This window comes from Pseudorca crassidens, chromosome 16, assembly GCF_039906515.1.
Source record: "Pseudorca crassidens isolate mPseCra1 chromosome 16, mPseCra1.hap1, whole genome shotgun sequence".
Classification (NCBI taxonomy): Eukaryota; Metazoa; Chordata; class Mammalia; order Artiodactyla; family Delphinidae; genus Pseudorca; species Pseudorca crassidens.
In genome coordinates this window covers 54153007-54174837 of record NC_090311.1, presented here as the reverse complement: position 1 = coordinate 54174837, position 21831 = coordinate 54153007, and the positions used below count along the sequence as shown (strand labels likewise).

The 21831-nt window shown below is 57.1% G+C and overlaps 1 protein-coding gene across 7 annotated transcripts in view; it reads left to right on the top strand.

Annotated features, from left to right (window-relative positions):
- Positions 1-21831, top strand: part of ZMIZ1 (zinc finger MIZ-type containing 1) — a 185870-nt gene that overhangs the window by 6238 nt on the left and 157801 nt on the right. For 2 of the 7 annotated variants that reach the window (XM_067710384.1, XM_067710387.1), the window contains one exon: positions 16703-16798. The exons of the other annotated variants lie outside the window; for them this stretch is intronic. The gene's annotated coding sequence lies outside the window, so the exon portion shown is untranslated. Of the gene's footprint in view, positions 1-16702; positions 16799-21831 lie in introns of those variants that run through there. 7 annotated transcript variants of the gene reach the window in all.

Here is a 21831-nt window from a genome sequence, read left to right as displayed (position 1 = left end):
CTGGAGGAGGCAGCCAGAGGAGACTGCCTGGAGGAGGGGGCTAGGTCCCTACACAGAGGAGTGAAGGAGTAGGGTCTTCCTGGGGTTTCTACACAACTTGATGGGGTAGGTCTGGAGTCCAGCTGGAGAGGAAGCTTCTTTCAGCCACAACTGGAAGCAGGCTCTGAGGCAACTCCTGGGGGCCACAGAGTTTGACCTTGGTCCTGCAGAGAGCAGGGAGCCAAAAGGGGCCGTGGAGAAGTGGCAGCTCCTCTGTGAAGGCCATGAGGCTGGCCCTGGCCTGCAAGCGGGAGCTCACAGCTCACGCAGAGACTGTCGATCAGGGAGGGGCAGGGCTGGGGCTTGTGTACTCCAGCTGGCCACACCTCCAGCTCACTGCCTCCTCTTCACCAACCCAGGCACCTGTGGGGCCTCTCCTGGGCCAGGGGCTAGGGCTCTTTCCCAGGGGAAAGCCAGTCTTCCAAAATGCTGAAATGCGAAGCTGCCCCAGAGCAGAGCCCAGGTGCCACCTTCTGTTGCCACTGTCTGCACCCCTTCCTGATGATGCAGGCCTGACATCAGCCCAGAGGTGGGGCTGGAAGGGAGACATGGACAAACCTGTTCAGTGACATGGTGGGGACAGAGAGGCCCAGAGCCCAGCCCAAGGTCACGCAACATCATCACGGCAGGTGCAGGAGGCCGACGGGCTAGACAGGAGGCATCCTTTTGGGGGGTGAGGGGGCAGCTGGTCTGGTACCCCTGGTTCTCCCAGAGTCTGGTGGGAGCCTTGCTGTTGTGTGTGGTCTCCCATGTAGGTGTGTGGGGCTGCGCTCACACCCCAGACACCCCTGACCTCGGCCACCAACAGGGCTCCCCGAGGACAAACTGGGATTTGGTAAAAACTACGCTGAGAAGGATTCCTTGGGTGTTACTCACTGCGGGTTCTTTGCCCTCCCCCGATGTTTGCTCACCGTCCCCCCGCCCCCGCCCCACTGAGTCCTGGAGGTTGTCTCCCTCTGGTTCAGGAGCCACGCACTCAGGGTGAGGACAGCCACGCCCATGCCCTGTGTCCTAGGTCCAAAACCTCCGTGACCTCGCGGGGAGGGAGCAGACGCTGGGTGGGGCTGCAAGGGTGGCCTCTTTATTTGAATCATAGCATCCCAGCCACCTGGGAGAGGAATGGTCTTTAGAAATCATTTGGCCCAGTCTCTCATGGTACAGATGGGGAAACTGAGGCTCAGAGGTAGGAGGGTACACCCCAAAGTGGCCCAGCATGGCACTCCAGGCTTTGGGCTGAGCTCACTGCCACCCTAAACTGCTTCAGATGCATGGCGGGTGTAGACGCCAGCAGGGCCCAAGACCTACAGCAGTGCTCAGGACCCAGCCATGGGACGTGGTGTCTGCGGAAAGGCAGGACCCACCCCTGAGGAGCTGGGGGCTCAGAGTGTGGGGCTGGGGAAGTTCTGGGGATCTGTGGAGAGCTGAGCAGGGCGCCCTCAGACCTGGCTCTGTTAAGCCTCGTTTGTACTCTGCCTCTTGTAATCACTACCTCCTGCCGAGACCTGCTACCATTAGGGCTCCTCCTCCCATCTGTTTACCCAGAGAGCCCAGTGAGGTCTGGAGATTGCAGGCCCCGAGGCCAGGGCAGAGAGAATGCTCTGGAGTCAGGCCCCGATTGGAAAGCTGACAAGATGCAAGGGGGTGAGGAAGGAAAATGGACTCTGGAAACCAGGGGCCACCCGCGCCCCTCATCAGCCCCTTTGGCTGAGCCACAGCAGGGTGCCCGGTGGCCTGCAGTCCGCGGGAGGCTGTGGGTCTGTGATACCTAGGGAGAGTTCCAGGGGTTCCGAGGGACTCAGGAGTCAGGGCGGACTTCCTGGAGGAGGGGGAGTTCCAGCTGGTTCCTGAAGAATGAACATGATTGTGAACTGAAAACATTCTAACCAAAGGGTCCAGCTGGGCCAAAGCCTTGAGGCAGGCACGCTGGGGACAGATTCAGTGGGACTGGATGGAGAGCCAAGACTGGGCAGTGAAGGAAATAAGGTTGGAGATGCCCCCTAGAGGCCAGATGGTAGAAGGAGGAGGAAGTTTGTACTGTGTTTCTAACGTGCTAAGCATCCCTGAGAGGTTCACTGCCCACTTCTGTGCCTGTTTCTGTCAGATCTCCTCAGAGCTTTGGGCACCTGGGAACCCCAGCAGGGCAGCACCTCAGTGGGAGAGCCTGCCTTTGGGGAGGGTGTGAGCAGGTGCCAGGATCCTAGGCTCCCCCGGGAGCTGGTGGGTCTCCCTCAGCCTGGGGGGATGGGGGATTCAGCCCCTGGGGCAGACTCTCCTGCAGGCTAAGGGTCCAACACCCAGAGTTGACTCCAGAGCTGAGAGTTTGGCAGGGGGAGGGGGTGGGCTGAGAGATGGGCTTCCCTTCTCCTTCCTGTGACCAACTGCCTCCTTCCTTCTAGAGAAGCTGTGTGGGGCAAGGATGGGAGTAGGTGGCCCTCCCCAAGGCTTTGGGTGCGCTCAGAGCCTGACAGAGAGGAGGTGAGCCTTTGAGCTACGTGTGCTGTACCAGGCTTGTGACTGGCTGCGGGTGCTGTGGGTGCCTGGTGCCCCCACGGGTGCAGCCCCTCCTTGTAGCCCTGGGCTCAGCCCAGGTTGTGTTCGCTGAGCCTCCACGGACCCAAGGTGGCCTCTCTCTCACCTTTCCTATCAGCAGAGCAGCAGCCACGGGCCTGGGAGCTCAACTCCTGGTACCTAGGATTTCATACATCCCCCCAGCAGTTTGCACAGCAGCTGGCTCCGGCTCTGTCAGCTTTGGTTCCCACTTGGGAAGCCCAGAATTCTTTTCTGGGATAACACAACAGCCCTTCCACAGCAGGAAGGGCGAGCTGCCCTCATGGCAAAGCTTCTTCCTGAGCCCTGGCTCCTGCATCCTCAAAATAGCAGGTGGGCTTAGCAGGGGCGCATTTTCCAGGGAGGAATTAGAGTCAGAGAAGAGACGGCATGAGACTTGGCCAGCATCACGTGGCCGAGGCAAGACTCGCCCGGATTCCAGGCCCTAGTCAAGCTCCTTTGGGGACGGAGCCACGGTTTCTTTTCAGGGCCACAAGCAGATGTTCCAGGGCTTGGGAAGAGGAGGTGGAGGAAGAGAGCTTCTGGGGACGAGGAGCCCAAGAGAGAGGCCCCGAGTCACTGTCTCTCCTCCTCGGCTCCAGCTACTTTCATTGGCGGGTCCACCAGTGGTGCTGACATTTACCTGGTAGAGAGGTGGGCCTCCTCCCTCTTGAATCAAGATGCTAAAAATAACCGGGCCCAGCTTTTCAGGGCCCCTGCCCAGCCAGCGCCTGCTTGCCTGCCTTGGCGACCTTTTTCCTGGGTGCTGGAAGCTAAGTGCTCTGTGAGCATTTGGTTCCTTGTGCCAAGGACTTCCTAGGGGTCCGAGCAGGGATAGCGATGCATGCTCAGCTCCTGAGCCTGAAGAGGGGTCTCTGCAAGGCCTACCTATCCCCCAGGTATTGGGGTGATGGGCCCCTGCCCAAACCGTGTTTTCTCCCTGGGTCTAGTACCCTGCCAGACTGGCCACTCTGCCCCTGGATGCTTGAGCCCCTTCCTGGAGCTGCTGGAGTTTCTCCCAGTACCCCTCCTCCTCAGAGTCATCCAGTGCTCACCTTGAGTCCTGTACCACGCCCAACACAGATGTCCAACGTGTGGTCTCCTGCCTTCACACTGCATGTTCATCCTGCAGCCAAGAGGAGCCCAGACTTTGTGGCTGGGCATGTTTAAATCCAGCTGTGCAACCTTAGCGCATTTCTGAGCCTCAGTATTCTCATCTCTGAAATGGGCATCATAACTGACTTTGTAGTGTCATGACAAGAAAGAAGTGAGGTCACATGCAGGTGTCAGATCAAGAGAGCTGCCTGCCACCCAGCCAGGAGAAAGCCTGAGCGCCTCTGGGGGCTTTCCTTTCTCTTGCTTTGTAAATCAACCCTGGAAACTTCATACGTATGGTTGATGTGTGTGGACTGGAAGAGGAAGGTCATAAAGACCCAGGCTGAGGACTGGGGACTTGATCTCCTCAAAAATAGGGGTCCCTTGCCCATTCCTGTGCACGTCCAGAGTGGCCTGCCCCACCTGAATGTTTACCCACTTCTTGCCCTCGGTCAGTGTGATCAGAATTGTGTCGGCATTGGCCCACGAGCCCCTGGCTGTGGGGTCAGCCCCATGGAAATGGAAGTGGTTTTCTGGGCTCCGTTCTCACCTACTGTGAGAACCTGGGCTGGTGGCTTAGCCCCTGTACGCCTCAGTGTCCTCATCTGAAAATGGGGATAATAATGGCCCCTCCCAATAAGCATTGTGAGATGAAATTAGCATTGTCGGTACGGTGCTCAGGACAGGGCCTGGCACGGGGTGAGCCCTCGGTGTGTGTTCGCTGGTCCTCGTAGCGGTCAGACTAGTCGTAGCCATCTGTGGTAATAACAGTGGCCGCCGCCCTTGGTAGAATGATTATTATCAGATGTTGTGTCAGAGGCTAAGCACATTATTTAACTTAATCTTCGTGACAGTCCTACACAAGCTACTCCTATAAGCTCTATGTTCCAAATGAAGAAAACCGAGGCCCAGAGAGGTCACACACAGTTTGAAAGTGGCAGCGCTGAAAACCAGAATTCAGATTCAGCCCTGCTAGGTGATCAGCCAGTCGGCTTTGCACTGAAAATTTCACATCCTAGAAACCTCTCAGTTCCAGGCCCGCAGGGACAGTTGACGAGCGAGCCCCATCTAATCCTCCATTCCATTGCTTTACCCGCTGGCCCCCTGGCCCCCCTCCTCGGCTTTGAGACTTAGCCCCGTCCTGCCCCTGCTCCCTTCCCACACCTTACAGGTGCCCCTTCTCGCCAGATCATCCTTGCCCATCCCCTGCGGCCTGACTCCAGTCTCCCCATCCAGCTTCCTACCCTCAGCCAGCTGGAGGGGTGTGGGTTCTACCCCATGGGCTCTCTGTGCCCAGGGCTGTGCCTGCAGTTGGCTGGCGGGTCCTGAGCTGCCCCTCACCAGCCTCAGGCTCCCCGATTTGCACTGAGGGCTTCGGCACCTCTGCTTTCAGCCTTCCAGAGAGGCTTTAGAAACCTCTTCCTTAAGAGAGGGAAGACTGAGTGAGCCCCCGCCCCCAGCCCTGGCCCCAGGCAGCTGAGAGAGATTGCACCGGCCCTTCCGGTGCATTGATGGAGAGCAGTGCTGACACAGGAGAAAGGTCAGCAGTGGGACAGAGCAGAGCTGGTGGCGGCCTGCCGACCAGCAGCGCCCTCCCCCAGGTCAGGGCTTCCTGGGGGGAGGGGCCCAGTGCTCCTTGGGATCCTGGTCAATTCGTATTGACTCAGGCAGCCGCTGGTTCAGCGAAGCTGGGCGTCCAAGCCCCCAGAGGGCTCGGGGAGATGCCCGGGTCGTCCTTGGCACCTTCCTCTCCCTCCCCCCGCAGTCGATTAGATCCTCCGAGCCATCTCTGGGTTTGTGTCCCCCTCAGCGCCGCCATCCTCTGCTGGCTCTCAGGTCTTAACTCTCTTCCTGCCTCTCAGTTGCTGAGCCCTTCCTAGGCTGCCACTACCCTCCCTGGCTCCCCACTGTCACCAGGAATAAAGTGCAAATTCAGAGGCTGACATTAAGGTTCTTCTTGAGCCCAGTGAGGCTGCCCAGAGCTGCTGGTCCTTCCCCAAGGACCGAGTCAGCCGTCCCCACCCTCAGATGAAGGCTGAGCCTCTCTTGGCTTGGGAGGGGTGGGGATGGGGGTCTCTTCCCCCGAGACATGCCTTTCCAGGACCCAACCCATTGCTTTCCCTACCCAAGACTCCCACCCTGTAGGAGAGATGAGAGGAGGTGTGTGAGGTATCCGGGCACCCTGAGTGCCAGGCCAGTTCTGCACCCAGTGCTCCAGCCTCACCCAGACTGTAGGGCCAAGCAGGGCCTGTGACTAGGACATCAGCCTGGTGCATGGCCCAGCCCACACCATTCCTCATACTCCCCCTTGAACTGCTCAGTGCAGCTCATGCCCCAGCTCCTGGTGGGCAGAAGCCATCTTCTCCCCAGCTCACGTGGACGACAAGCCCCAGTGAGGGCAGGAGGTACAGCGGTTAGTGCACGGTCTCTGGGGTCTGACCCCAGCTCCATCACTCACTAGCTGTGTGACCTCAGGCAGTCACTTAACTTTGTGAAATGTGGGTAATAATAGTTTCTTCTTCACAAGATGGTGAGATTCATTGAAATGACACGTTTGTGGGACCCTGGAACATTTTCAGATCAATAAAGCCAGCTTTCGTCATCATCAGCACCGGGGTCCCCAACCCCTGGGCTGCAGACTGATACCAGTCCGCAGCCTGTCAGGAACGGGGCCGCACAGCAGGAGGTGAGCGGCGGGCGGGCTGCTAGAGAAGCTTCATCTGCCGCTCCCCATAGCTCCCCATCGCTCCCCATCGCTCCCCATAGCTCCCCATAGCTCCCCATCGCTCCCCATAGCTCCCCATCGCTCCCCATAGCTCCCCATAGCTCCCCATAGCTCCCCATCGCTCCCCATCGCTCCCCATAGCTCCCCATCGCTCCCCATCGCTCCCCATCGCTCCCCATAGCTCCCCATCGCTCCCCATAGCTCCCCATCGCTCCTGATCGCTCCCCATAGCTCCCCATAGCTCCCCATCGCTCCCCATAGCTCCCCATAGCTCCCCATCGCTCCCCATCGCTCCCCATCGCTCCCCATCACTCCTGATCGCTCCCCATAGCTCCCCATAGCTCCCCATCGCTCCCCATCGCTCCCCATAGCTCCCCATCGCTCCCCATGGCTCCCCATCGCTCCCCATAGCTCCCCGTCGCTCCCCATCTCTCCCCATAGCTCCCCATCGCTCCCCATCGCTCCCCATAGCTCCCCATCGCTCCCCATCGCTCCCCATAGCTCCCCATCGCTCCCCATAGCTCCCCATAGCTCCCCATAGCTCCCCATCGCTCCCCATAGCTCCCCATGGCTCCCCATAGCTCCCCATCACTCCCCATAGCTCCCCATCGCTCCCCATCGCTCCCCATCGCTCCCCATGGCTCCCCATAGCTCCCCATAGCTCCCCATCGCTCCCCATAGCTCCCCATCACTTCCCATAGCTCCCCATCGCTCCCCATCGTTCCCCATCGCTCCCCATGGCTCCCCATGGCTCCCCATAGCTCCCCATCACTCCCCATAGCTCCCCATCGCTCCCCATCGCTCCCCATCGCTCCCCATAGCTCCCCATAGCTCCCCATCACTCCCCATAGCTCCCCATCGCTCCCCATGGCTCCCCATAGCTCCCCATCGCTCCCCATCGCTCGCACCACCGCCTGAGCCACCCCACCCCCTGGTCCGTGGAAAAATCGTCTTGCACGAAACCTGTCCCTGGTGCCAATAAAGGTGGGGGACCCCTAATCAACACCATCCTCCTCAGGCTGGCGGGTACCGTATCCATGCGATGAGGGCCCTCTCCTCCAAACGGGCTCCTCCTGGCTATTTGAATGCGCCTTCCACTTCTGCCCCTCACTGTCCCCTTGATGCCCTTTTTGCCCTTTTTTTCGCAGCACTTCTCTCCCTCATTTCCTAAAATCCCAGGAAGCCCAGCCCTCCCTGGCCTCGTGTTGTCACTTGCGTACCTGCCTTATGCACCCTGTTCGTAGGAGCTGGGCCCAGGATTCATTCTCTGTTTCCCCCACGGCCCCTCACAGGTGCCTCAGGCACAGTGGGTGCCTGATAAAAGTTTGTTCTGTTGAACGGACATTCATGGAGCCAAAGTCACCTGCATGAACAGCACAGCAGTGACCAGCTAGGCCCCTGGGTGCGTCCTCAGGCTGACGAAGGGCACGTCTGAGACCGGGCCTGATCCGCCTCCCGCTGGGTCATGGCTTGTGCCCACTCTGGCCTCCTCCACGTGGAGTTTTGGGGGAGGCAGGGGGTGGCGTGGGTTTGGGCCACTGAGTTGGAAGATTTTTCAAGGCTGGTTCCTCTCTGGTCCTCTGGGCCGTCCCTGTGTTTTGTTTGCCTGGGTCCTTTCCCCACCCCCACGCTTCTCTGTTAAACTGTGATATTATATTTAAACAAATCAATTCCATTGCAGAGTCCTTCCTGTCCTAATGATGAGTTTGCAGCACAAATGCCATTGATTTCTCACAGCCCTGAAAACCAGTTGATGAATAGCACTGGGCTTGTCTTTGGAGAGGCACTTCGAGCAGCTCTGGGCAGCCCCCTTGTTCCCCGCCCACACAGCCCCCCATCACCACCCCACCCCCACCCGATATTTCACAGCTGCTGCAGTGGGGCTGAGGCTGTGTGATGAAACAGGACCCTCAGCACCCTCCGCCAGGGGTGGAATGGCATCACCAGGGGCCCGGCCCCGGTGCTGGTGAAACAGTCATAGCGGGGAATTGCATTGATTTGGGCCGAAGGCAGGAGCGCAACTTGCAAAGCAGAGAAGCAGTGCGGTGTGATCTTTGTCTTCCCTTACAAGTTCAGAGCATGGTCCTGAGTGACAGCAGGGAGGCTCAGGCAAAGGCTGCGTTGCTGCTTTTTTAAAGGGGCGGTTCAGAGGTGAGGGAGCTGTCCCCACTGGGGAGCGTGAAACTTCCCTTTGTGAAACCCTTCCCACCCTCCAGGGTCAAAGTCAGACCACTGCTCAGGGCTTTGCCCTTCAGATCACTGCCGGGATCACGGCTTGTTTGAGTTTTGTAGTGACCCCCGGGCTTGGGTGGACAGGAATTATTCTTCCCAACTTTGAGCCGGGCGGCCTGAGTCATGGGCAGTCACTGGAGAGGGACGGTCAGCAGCCACACAAGCCCATGAGTTGGGCTGGGGTAAGGCAGGAGGCAACAGCTGGGACTGGGGCAAACTGGAGTGCCTGCCTCACCTACATCCCTAAAAGTTAACCCCATGCCCGGAAAATTCTCCAGGATGGGGCTGTGAGCTGGACTGGCCACTGCTTCTTCCTGAGTCTAGTTCAGGCCTTTGTTTTGGAGACAAAGATGTGGCCCAGAGTTGGGAATGGCTCTTCAGGGTCACAGCGCAAGGCAGTGGTGGAGCTGGGGTTTGAACCCCAGATGGGGGGCAAGGCCTCTCAGGCAGTGCTGGCTCCCCTCCCCACCAGCAGTTAGGGTTGGGGGCAGGGCAGGGGCTCTGTTGTAGGGGAAGACAGGCCCCTCACTCGGGAGACCCAAGAGTGGCCCAGCGTGCCCCCCTTCCCTTGGCCCTCAGAGCTGTCACCCTCCCTCCCTTCCTCCCCGCAGACAAACCTCCTGTCCCTCCTAATCAGGTTAGCCTCCTGCTCCATGCTTGCTCTGCTGAGCTGGACCAGCTGCCTCTAATGGCCTGTCGACCTGGCCCTCCCCCTGGCTCTGGGGTGGGGGAGGGGATGCTCAGAAAAAAACTGTGAGTGGGAAGGGGCTGCCCGACTTCCTCGATTCAGACCTTTCCACAGCTTCTAGGACTAAGTCCAAACCCTTAGCCTGGCATCCAAGACTCATCGAAATGAGGCCCCTGCTTTTTTCTCCAGTCTCCACTGGCCCTGAGGCACTCTTTGCTACAGTTGCAGAATGCTGTTTTTATTTCCCGCTTTTGCACATGCAGGTCCTTCTGCTACTTCCCAACTTCTCAGGAAACTCCTATGCATCCTGCAAAACCCAACTCTTGTCTCTTCTTCTGGGCTGCCTCCTCTCAAGACTCCTGCCTCTGTCTCCCACTGGATGCTCCACTGATCTGGAACTTAAACCCACTGTGTTTGGGTGCATTATTTCCTAGACCTGCTTCCCCTTGAGTTCCTGGAGGAAAGGGAGAGCATTATAGAGAATATGCCTCAGGGTGCAGCACAGAGAAGTGCTTAGTGAAGAGATAGGGCCAGCAAAGAAGAGAGAAGTGGGGACCGGGGAGGGAAAGAGACAGACAGGAGTGCACAGAACAGCTGCTCCCAGCCCCTCCACACTGCTCTAGCCTACTTCCTGCCAGGGAGGCCATTCCCAGCGACACATGTGGGGCCTGAAATAGACATGTGGGGGCCATGGTGGTGCACTTCCACAGCCTAGTGCTAAGCACCATCCCCCCATTCCCTGGGCACAGAAGCTCCGTCTCCCAGGGCCCTGCCCCTGCAGCCACGACCCCTCCCCCAGCAGTGCCCAGGCCTCGCCCCTCTGTTCCTGCTAACTTTGTTTTATAAATAAACTATATAAATAGGCTCCTCTGATTCCTTGGAGCACGCAGCATTTAAGGACCGGGGCACTGCTGCAAGCATAATTGTACTACCGAATCCATCAGCTGCCTCATTACCATTCATTTTGCATTTATTTCTGCTAATTAAAAAGAGAGAAACTCCTAACAACTTTTACGTAAATACTATATTTGTTCTATGTAAAGATGGGATGCTAATTTGCTGGTGATTAGCTGATTATCTAATTTTATAGCTGTCACACAGGCTGGCCCTGTCTCCCCTTTGCACCCCAGATGCCACTTGAGGCCCCCGATCAGGTGTGGGAGGAAAGAGTCCAGGGAGGTCCACATAGGTGGTTAGAGGGTCTGTCTGAAGCCCAGGGGTCGCGTGGATCACCACACATCACCAGGGTTCAGGGGGGCTGCAGTCGGACCGATAAAGCTGGGAGGAACGACTGGCTCATCCACTGTTTCTGTACAGATGGAGAAACTGAGGCTCAGAGAGGTCCAGCGTCCCCAAGTCAGACAGTGATAGAGATGGACCCCTGACCCAGGTGTTCGGGCTCCTCCTCTAGTGCTCCCTCTGTGTAGAGCTACTGTCAGGAGGAATTTGCAGGCTCTGTTTGCAGCTGGAGAAATATCCGGACCAAAGTCCAGCCCAAGTGAAAGAAAGAAGTAGTCTGGTCTGAGCCCATGGCCCAAAGCAAACCCTCCACGTGCCCTTCTGGGAACCTCTGCCTCCTCCCACTTCCCCATCCAGCCAGGGCTCTGTCCTACCAGCCTCCTGACCTCACTTACCGTGGCTCACTCTCCCAGCCCAGGCCTTGCACGCTGTGGACCACCAGGACCCGTGTGAGGGTCTGAATCTCAAATCTTAACATTATGTGTTTATTTTCATGTGAATTACGAACAAATATTATTAGTACATCAAACCTGTGATTTCACAGACAATATTGCTTTAGATGAGGTTAAATAAAACGAAAGTTGATTGGTTCAAAGCAAAGTGATTTAAAGGACAATATGTGAACGATGTAGATGAAACATGATGTGCTTTAAAGTTTGTAATAACTGAAGTCAGGGACACACTTGTGGAGAGTCTGAGAACACAGGTCAGAGGCCAAGCGGCGAGGCCGGGGTCAGCAGCAGGAACCCGAGGGCAGGGTTGGCCAGTCCCTGGCCTGTAGGCCACCAGTGCCCCATCTCATGGCCAAGCCGACAGTACCTCTGCATCATGCCCTTCTCCCCAGCCCTGCGGTCAGTGGGAATTAGCCCACCACAGAGGACTCCTCTGCCCTAGAGGCAGTTTAAATGGGACTCTCGGGGCTTCCCTGGTGGCGCAGTGGTTGAGAGTCTGCCTGCCGATGCAGGGGACACGGGTTCGTGCCCCGGTCCGGGAGGATCCCACATGCCGCGGAGCAGCTGGGCCCGTGAGCCATGGCCGCTGAGCCTGCGCTTCCGGAGCCTGTGCTCCGCAATGGGAGGGGCCACAACAGTGAGAGGCCCTCGTACTGCAAAAAAAAAAAAGTAAATGGGACTCTCGTTGCAGGGAGGCCAGGAAGTCAGACCCTGCTCCCTGTCATACCGCCTGACCAGGTGTGGGTGACTTCTTGGGCTCCCTGGCCAGCCCGCCTCCCCAGGCGTTGGTGGGTGAGACCCAGTCTCATCACTCTCTCTCTGACTACTCCACTCTCTCTTCCTGGACAGTCTGAAAATAGCCAGTTATAGACGTAAAGGGAGAACGGCTTCCACTAGACCAGGTGTCATCTGGGCTTGGAGACAGGTCAGGGCCAGGGTCAGCACGGCCCGCTGGAAATCCCCAAGGCCAGGGTTCCGGTCTTGGCTGCCGCTCTCTGGAGCATTAGGCCCCTCCTCTGTAGACTGGGCTGTACTTTTCTCCCAGGGTTGCTCAAGGGATTCTGAGAGCCACATGCAGAACCCCTCAGAGGAGCGCTCGGCGTAGCTGGTGGTGAGCCCGATTCCTGGCCCGGGCCCCCCCGCCCTCGGCCTCCCACCTGCCGCCACGGTGTCTGCGCGAGGTGACCTGCTGCTGCCAGAGATCGCCCGCTCATCTGCCCTTTTATCGCCATGTGCACAATCAGGGGAAGCCTGGAAGGCCACAGGGGCGCGGGCAGATGGAAAACAAAGAGAGAACAAAGGCGCTGCTCTCAGGAGGCCAAAAGGCAGGGGGCCTCCTCCCGCCACTGCCGCCTGGCCAGCTTGTCCCACCAGCGCCGGGCCTCGGCCACCCTAGGCTGCAGGCCACCTGCCCTGCCCCTCCAGAGCCTAGCCCTAACGTCACGTGGGGTCCCCACTTGCTGGGTGACCCGCGGAAAGTCACTCCTCTCCAAGGCACCTTTTTCTCGTCTGTAAATGAGGAAGTGGTGGGACAGCTTGCTGTGTGATCTCCAACAGACCCTGCCCCTCCCACCCCTGCTGGGGTCTCTCTGGGGACAGGCCGACCCATTTCTCAGGCACTCCCTAACCCCTGGCCCTAGAAGGTCAAGTTGGGTGCCCACTTCTGCCCACAGAGAGGACCCCAGGGTGCCCTGGGCCGAGTGAGGCCAGCAGGAGGCCCCTGTTTACAGCCAAGATCTTGGTGCTGGGTGTAAGCACTGGCGTGGAATGAATGAACGGTTTTATCAGAAGGGGGCTTAACTTTCGGCCTTTTGGTTGCTGCTGCTGTCGGAGCCTGTGAGGGAGGGGAAACTCCTGGGTCCTCCAGAGCAGTAGCAAAGAGGAGTGGTTGAGGGCTCATAAGAGCCCCAAGGCCAGGTTATCTGGGTTCATATCCTAGCTGTGTGACCTTGGGCTGCTTTCTTAACCTTTCTGTATCTGTGTCCTCATCTGTTAAAATGGTGTAGTACCTATCTCATAGGTTGTGTTGAGATTAAATGAGTTAACTCATAAAGGACTTAGTACCAGATAAAGGCCCATTAATGTTGGCCATTACTATGATCCGTTTCAGCACTATTATTGTTTAGAGGTGGACTTAATGGGAAGCTCACGCAGCTTCAGCCCCCGGGCTCCGCCCCTGCACCGCCTGGGTGAAGGTGGACGTTGTGCCGGCAGCTGGGGAGGGTTCTAGCTGGGGAAGGGTGGCAGATTGCCATCAGGGGCATTTCTGTGTAAGCATTTCTGGTAAATTGTTTAAAGGGGCCTGGCTTCCTAAGGCTCTAGGAATTTGCTCTTTCTTTTCTCATTCTGAATATGTATTTGTAGGGAATTCCCTGGCGGTCCAGTGGTTAGGACTCCCACTTTCACTGCCAGGGCCCGGGTTCAGTCCCTGGTCGCGGAACTAAGATCCCACAAGCCGCGCGGTGCAGCTAAAAAGAAAAAGCATTTGTAATTGTATATGTATCTCTAAAGAGACCTCCAGAATAGTATGAGCTTCGGGTCCTGCAAACCTGGACCGTCCCCTGCTCATTCCCATTACCTTGATTATATTTCTGGGGCCTGGCCCTGTGCTGCCCACCTTGTGGCCCCCCAGCAGGATGGATGCGGCCTTGCGGCTGGAGGGACCTGACTTCTTACCCTGTGGCCAGCTGTGTATGCACCCCAGACTGTGGTCTACACCCCGCACTCCAGGTCAAGGGAGCCCCAAGGAGGGCAGGCAGGGAGAATGGGACCCTCTCCTGAAAGAGACCCTGGATGTTCAGCACACAGACGCCTGTGCCCAGGGCCCGACGGCCCCTGCACTGCAGGCTGGAGCCCTATCCCCTACCTCCTCCCTCCCCCCACGCTGGGCGGGCAGGCGCAAGGGGCGGTTGGGGCCGTGGGAAGCAGGCTGCTGAGTTGGAACAGTTGCCCTGGAGGCTGTGGCCGGGGGTGGGGGGGGGCTGGCTTTGTGCCAAGCCCCAGGTTTAGTATCAGGTAGGTGGAGACCTGGGATGGCCCCTGCCCTCTGAGAGCTCTTGAGGTAGCTGGAACCACAAGATTTGCACCTGGAGGGGTGAAGACTGGGCAGGGGAGGTGGTATTAGACCCTGTCGCATCAGGCATCTCGGAGAGAGGTCGAGAGAGCCCAGAGGTCATGAGGGCTGGACGCCTGGGGAGGGCCTTCTGGAGGATGGGCCCTCGCCTGGGGACGCCCCCAGAGGAGTGGGCGCCGTGGGCCCTGGCGCCTCTACCCGCAGCAGGGCCTCCCAGCCCGGGCTCTGACAGGGACATTTATAACTCACAGCTGTGCGGTCCTGGGCCCAACTGACTGTGGTAAAGTGATCAGGCTGCAGGAAGTCGAGTCCTGAGGCCACTCCCCACCCCGACCCTACACTCTCCTTCACCTCCTGACACCCACATCCTGTTCTGGGCGGGAGGGGCGGGCAGCTGGGGCATGGGACTGGGGCCCAGCCAGGGGTCCCCAAGCTGGAGAAAATGGAGAAGCTCAGTGAAGCCCCTGAGCTGTGAGGCAGGGCCTCCAGGATCACCAGGGTCTACCCCTCAAGGCACACATGGGGAGGCCCAGGCCCAGAGAGTGCCAGAGGCCACCCAAGAGCCCACGGGAGCCGAGGAGCGAGAGCTCAGGCTTCGGGGCTCAGGGGTGTGTTCTGTGCTTCCAAATCTTTCTTAATTTTTTTTTTGCTGTACGCGGGCCTCTCACTGTTGTGGCCTCTCCCGTTGTGGAGCACAGGCTCTGGACGCGCAGGCTCAGTGGCCATGACTCATGGGCCCAGCCGCTCCGCGGCAGGTGGGAACTTCCCAGACTGGGACACAAACCCATGTCCCCTGCATCGGCAGGCGGACTCTCAACCACTGCGCCACCAGGGTGTGCTTCCAAATCTTAACTGGAGAAGGGATTAAGCTTCTAGCCCCTGCTGACCAACGCCAGCCTGGGGGAGCCTGGTGGAAGGGGGCGAAGGTGAACCAGAGGCCTCAGAAGTTGCTGGGAAGAGGAGCAGAGGATGCTGGGACTCTGGAGCTCTGCACAGCTTGTAGCCCTCCGTTGGAATATCCCATCCTGAGACCAAATACCTCACAAGGCCTTGTGCCCGTCCACCTAGATTCTCACAGCAAAATTCACATTTGGGGAAAGGAATGGTCTCGCCCAGTGCTGGGAAGGACAGTAGGAAGAGCTTCCAGCATACCATGTTTTTGACCCCCTTACCTCCCTTGGCCTTACTTGCTAACCTATTCTTGGACTCCTCTGGCCAACCACCCCTCCCCCACGCCTCTTTCTCCTTCCGTGCAAGGAGAGGGATGATAAATGATAGTGACTTTGGCAGAGCTTGGCCCACATAACTCTGGTAACCTGTGACACGATTCTAGAATTAGTACCCGAAAGAACATAGATGTTTGTTTCATTAGTTGTATATTTATTAAGGTATATTAGAAATACATAACTAGCATATCAAACCCATGATTTCACAGATATGTTCCCTTTGGACAAGGCCAGATTCATTAGAGCTAAAAAAAAGTGCATTGAAGTAGAGGCAAGTATTAATTAAGTCATCGTATGGACAGGACTCAGCTTGGACCCAGGGTCATGAAGGACGTAGGAGGAGGCCTGAAGTTTGGGGGACACTGGGGCTCTTTTCTGCTTTAAACTCTCTTGGGCCTCCTCCAGGACTCTGGGCCTCAGTCTTTTTTTTTTTTAATTAATTAATTTATTTATTTATTTATTTTTGGCTGCGTTGGGTCTTTGCTGCTGCGCGTGGGTTTTCTCTGGTTGCATCGAGTGGGGGCTACTCTTTGTTGCGGTGCGCGGGCTTCTCATTGCAGTGGCTTCTCTTGTTGCAGAGCACGGGCTCTAGGCGTGCCGGCTTCAGTAGTTGCAGCAGCCAGGCTCAGTAGTTGTGGCTCGCGGGCCTAGTTGCTCCGCAGCATGTGGGAACTTCCCAGACCAGCGCTCGAACCCGTGTCCCCTGCATTGGCAGGCGGATTCTCAACCACTGTGCCACCAGGGAAGCCCCGGGGCCTCAGTCTTAGCGAACCGTCCAGCCCCACAGGCAGGAGGGGATGAGTGGGCCGTGAGCTGGGTTTCCGAGGAGGTGTACACACGTAAAATGACGCCAGGTGCTCGTCAGAGATCTGGTGAACGATTCCTAATGAGGAAAGAATCCAGGCAGGGGTCAAAGAGTGGCTTTGGAAGTGGCTGCCAACCGGCCGGCCGTGTGAGATAATTCCCCGAAGCCAGGCATGGTGCAGAGAGAACACCGAGGGCTTAGAAGCCCGGCTAAAAATACCCCCGACAGCTTCTCCCTGTCACCGTGCCTGGGGCCGCACAGGAAGGCCCTGGCTTTCTACCTTTCTCACCAGGAAGAAAAAGACAACAGCACAAAGGCCCCCCGAGCCCCAGAAAAATAAAACCTACATAGATTGCACATTTTTTTAAGAACGCCACCAGGAGGAGTTGGCTTGCCCAGTGGAGCACGGCAGGGCGGGGAAGACAGCGGCTCCGATCAATCAGGCGTCCCGGGGCGTGCTTAAGTGGCCCAAGAGGCCTCCAGGATTAGCCCGCCGGTGGTGGCAGAGGTGGGAGGGAGTGGGCTGCCGCCTGTGCCCCTGGCCACTCACATGTGTCCTGTCTCTCTCCCTGCGTACCCAGGACGAGGAGGAGGAGGCCCGTTGGCATCAGACCAATGCTGCGAGGGGTGTGAGGATTAGAGCCGCCATCCCTCACTCAGCTGCCAGACCTAGAAAGGTAACCCCAGACCCCTGACGCCCTGATGCCTGGGCTGCACTGCCCCCTTCACCTGAAACCTGGCCGGCACAAGCTGGGGCAGCCGGTAGTGATGGCGCAGGGCCACAGCCGAGGGTTATCAGCCTTTTCGCCCAGCCCTTCTTGCCCTGGGCTTCAGGGCTTCTCTGTAATGCCTTGTGTGTGTCCAGCACAAAGTGCTTCTGGGCTTCAGTTTGTCCATCTCTAAAATGGGTCCTCCATTGACTCCAATTCTCGAGGATTCTGTGAATCACTTGGGCCTCCTTGTTATCTGGAGTTAAGCGATCTTTGCAGCCTAGCTCAGTTTGAACTCTGGGGGCATAGCCAAGGGTCCTAGCCCTTGGGGGTATAGCATTAAGGCCACAGGGTCTGCAGGGCCAGACAGGGTTTGAGAAGGGAGGATTTTCCAAGGCAGCCCTGGCTGGAGATGTGTCTCACTGGAGCTGTGGCTGCGGTCTCCTTGGTGGTAGGATTGGAAACTCCAGAGTGATCTCCCTGGCAGCTCTAGGCAAGAATTATCATCTACCTTTTCAGACCGGGAGACCAAGGCACAGGGAAGTTAACGGGCCTGCGGGGGTTCACACAGCAAGCTCTGGCCACACCGTAGCAGCTCAGCTTTATCCTATTCGCTCTGTCAGCCTCTGCTTTTACTGCACTACACTGGTCTGGCCAGGGAAGTCTGAGCCCAGTAAACCACCAGTCTTTATTGTGTGCCCATGGTGGGACCCATCCATCCATCCATCCACCCATCATCCGTCCACTCATCTATTCATTTGTACATCCTCCCACCCAGCCCCCCTCCTGTCCAACCATCCTCCCATCCGTCCATCCATCCATCCATCCATCATCCTCCCACCCAGCCATCCTTCCATTCACTCATCCATCCATCCGTTTATTCGTTTGTCTATATCTATTTGTCTGCCCATTCTTCCAACCGTCCATTTACTCGTGAATTCACACATCCAACACACACTGGCTCTTATACCAGGCCAGCCCTGCACTAAAGGCTGGGTTTTGAAGATGAATCAGGTCCAGCCCTGCCCTGGAGATGGTGCATTCTGCGATGGAGGTTGATACATGATCTCAGAGCCAGGCTCAATTCCATAAGGTCAGTGCTCAAGGCCCCTGTAGTGTCTGAGACTGCATGAGGAAGGGAGGAGGGGCCACGTGCTGGTAATGCAGGCAGGCATTCAGGGAGTGCTTCCCAGAGGAGGTGGCGTTGTTCATTTATTCATGCCCTAATTGTTTATTGAGAAAGTCTCCCTGCTGGGAACCGCTTGATGTTTTGGAGACACCTCAGGGAATAAAACTGACAAAACTCCCTTTCCTGTGGAGCTTACATTCTCATGAGGAGACATGGATAATGAATGCCTAAAATGTGATATATCGTGTCAGATGATGCTAAGTTTTAAGAAGGGAAATTAGGCACTAAAGAAACAGAGACTACAGGGACTTCCCTGGCTGTCTAATGGTTAGGATGCTGTGCTTTCACTGCGGAGGGCCCAGGTGCAGTCCCTGGTTAGGGAACTAAGATCCTGTAAGCCGCGCGGCACAGCCAAGAAAAAAAAAAAAGAAACAGAGACTACAGCATGAGTAAAGTGTTCTCTGACAAAGGATGGTCAAGGAAGACCTCTGACAAGGTGACATTTGAACAGAGACATGAATACAAGGAGGGAGTGAACCGGGGTGCACTTGGCACATTCATGGAAGTAGCAGGGATGCATGTGGCTGGAGGGAAGTGGAGGTAGGCGGGGAAATCAGAGATCCTGGGGGACCCGCTCACGTAGTCGGACAAGAGGAGAGCAGGGAGATGGCTGAGAAGCTGTTGCCCACATCCAGGTAGAAGGTAGTGGTGGCTTGGACTAGGGTTGCGGGAAAGCAGTGGAAAGTATCGAAGTCTTGACGGTATTTCAGAGACCTTGCAGACAGGCTTGTGGATGGATCAGACGTGGAGGATGAGGGAAGCGGGGACAGTCCAGGAAGGCTCTTGGGTTTGGGACAGGAGCCACCGGGAGAACAGAGGTAGCTGTTTTTCTCCGCCGGGAGGGAGGGCTGAAGGCAGCCAAGGAGCTGTGTTGTAGACACGTTAGGTTTGAGGTGCATTTGAGACATCCAAGTGGAAAGGTTGAGAAGGCAATTGGATATATGAGTCTGAGAGGCAGAGAGGGGTCCCGACTGGAGATATAAATGTGGGAGCTGTTGTGGATAGATGGTGTCGCAAGCCACAAGGCTGATGAGGTCATCTTGGGAGTGAGTGCAGAGAGAGCGCTTCAGAAGCCTGCGTCTGAGTCACGGGGCATCCAGCCCTTAGAGGGAGGGAAGATGGGGTGGAGGCGGTAAAGGGGATGGACAAGGTGCCGCCAGGGAGGGAGGAGGAGAGCTGAGGGAACAGGCTCTTCGTGAACCAGGAGGATTTTGCTGGCAAATCGGGGAAAGGACACTCCCGGTAGAGGGAGCAGCGTAACAGAGGCTCAGGGGCCTTAATAACAGAGCCATATTTGGAGAGGGGTGGTGGAGAGGGAGAAGGGACCAGAGAAGCTCCCCTCTGTACACCTGGCCACACAGAGGCCAGGGCCCATGGGTGTCTGGCAGGGCTGTATAATAAATGACCCCATGTCTGGGGACCTTCCTTGTCACACTGGTTGGCACTCCCCGGTCTCAGCTGATGTCTGCGCACTTTGCACTTTCTTTTAAGAAGCTTCGCCTACCTCTCCTGACCTCCCACCGTCCCCCTGGGGCTCTTGGGCCCCTGAGACCTCCCCCTTGCCCAGAGCACTTGTCTGAAAACACAGGGCTCAAGGCAGCAGCTCAGGAGCTGTCGGCAGGGGAAGGGCACCCAACAGCTTCCTATTGAATCTCTAAGCACTACCTGGATCCTTTATCTTAAAAGAAACTGTCGAAACTTCCTGGACTATGAGTGTGTCAGAGCTGCCCGCTCACACTCAGTCAGAGCAGAGGAACTCACTACCACTAGTGGGCAAACGCGCACGTGTTTGGGTGGGGAAGGGTCAGCCTTTTGTGCGCCTGTGGTGTTTCGCACTCAGTACTCAGCTCTCGGTGGAGAGAATGGCCACGGCTCGGTCAGGGAAGGCTGCAGAGAGCAGCTGCTGCCCGAAGGCTGGGCAGGGGTTCAACCGGGCTATGAGGCGGGATGGGAGGTGAGGGGAGAGCATGTGGCCGGCCAGCAGGCTGCAGGGGCACAGGCCAGCCCCTCTGCCCCAGCGAACACAGCCCGATGTGCCTGGGATGTGGCAAAGGCCCAGGAGACTTCTCCGTACTGAGTGTAGGATGGAGCCAGGCAGGGACCTGGTGACCCCCAGAATCCCTCCGGGAGGTGTGCCTCTGACTCCGGAACGGGGACTGGGGGAGCCATGGGGAGCTGCTCTGATTGTGCACGGCTCTGTGGCAGGCCGGCGGCAGGAGGCTGTGGGTAATCTAATTAGTGTGCCAGGCGGACGGGCCAAGTAATCCTGTGCCTGTAGACTCACTTTCCTTTAAGCCTGCCCCCACCCAATCTCTCCCTAAATCCTTCCACTGCCTGGGTGACGTCTAGCAGGAGTGGACTTGTCTCCATTGAACAGATGGGTAAACCAGGGCCCGAGAGGAAGAAGCTTGCGTGATGCCACAGCTAATAAGTGGCAGGGTGGAGCTTTGAACCGGGTCCATCTGAACCCCAAGCCCGCGCTCAGCGCTGCCTTCTGCCGTCTCCCAGCCTCTCCTAGAATATCCAGACTTGCATGCACCTTCATATAAACCACCTGTTCAACATCCCCATTTTATAGATGAGGAAACAGAGGCCCAGAGAATGTAAGACGCTTGCCCAGGAGCACACAGCAAGCCAAGGGCAGAACCTATTCCAGAATCTGATCTGGCCCACTGTGTCCACCCAGCTCCACACCCCATGCGCAGGCCCAGGGATCCCATCCTGGGCCCCACCCACTTCCTCTCGGAGCATCCACTGCCCTTCTGTTTTCCTGCCGCCTTTGGCACTCTCTCTGGCTGAAGGCACCGAGTTCCTCCTCAGAAAGCTCCATTGTGCCCATTGTTTAAATATAGATTACTAATGAAATGCCTTTTCATTGCCTTCCCAGTGAATAGTTTCCTGTAAAGTTAATTTGCAGTGTTATGTAAATTCTGTTTAACTTCAATCAAGTTTCTAATTATGTTTTTACCGCGGTAATTCCCATTTGATTTGTCATCTCCTGTTAGGTATTTAATGTTCGGGCGGGCAGGTTTGCTTTCCCTCTGTCTCTTGGTTTTCCAAGGTCCACTCCCTCCCTGACCCCCGTCTGTCTTTCCTCCTTTGCTCCTGCTTCCTTCGTCCCCTGCCCCTTCCCTGTGAATCTTTCCCACCTCCTCTCCTTCCTTCCCTTCTTCCTCTTGCAGCCGTTCCTTCTCCCTTTCCTGTCTCCCTCTGCTCTGTCTGGCTCTGTCTCCCTCTCTCTGCTTCTCCTCCTCCCTCCCACCCTCTTTCCCCTTGTCACCTCCCCCATCTTCCTTCTCTTTCCATTTCTCCATCACTCCTTCTCTCCTGCTCGGTGCTGGGGGCCTGGCCCTGGTATGGTGGGAAGTGGTTAAGAGCAAGGGTGCTGGATCTGTGTGCAGCTCCTGATCTGCCCCTTATGAACGGTGTGACCTTCAGGTTGCCAATCCCTCATCTGTAAAGTGGGGTGACAACGTTACCTAACTTGTAGGGTTGTGAGGATTCAGTAAGATAATATATGAAGGAGGGCTTAGCTTAGCGAGCAGGCCTGGTCGGAATTGGCTTTCATTGGAGAACTCTCGGCCACACCCCTTATTTCTCTGTGGGCTTCCTGAGGTGCCTCTGCAGTGGGTGTCTGTGCCACTGGGGTGATGGAGGTCAGGCCTGAGGCCAGGGCAGGGTGGGAGCCAGCCGCAGACCCCCACAGAGCTGGTGGCCGTCCCCCTGGAGCAAGGTGTCAGCCCTGCCTGTCAAGAGATGTGGCCTCCTTCTCCCTTAGAGGGCTGTTCTCGGGGCTGTGAACATGAACAGG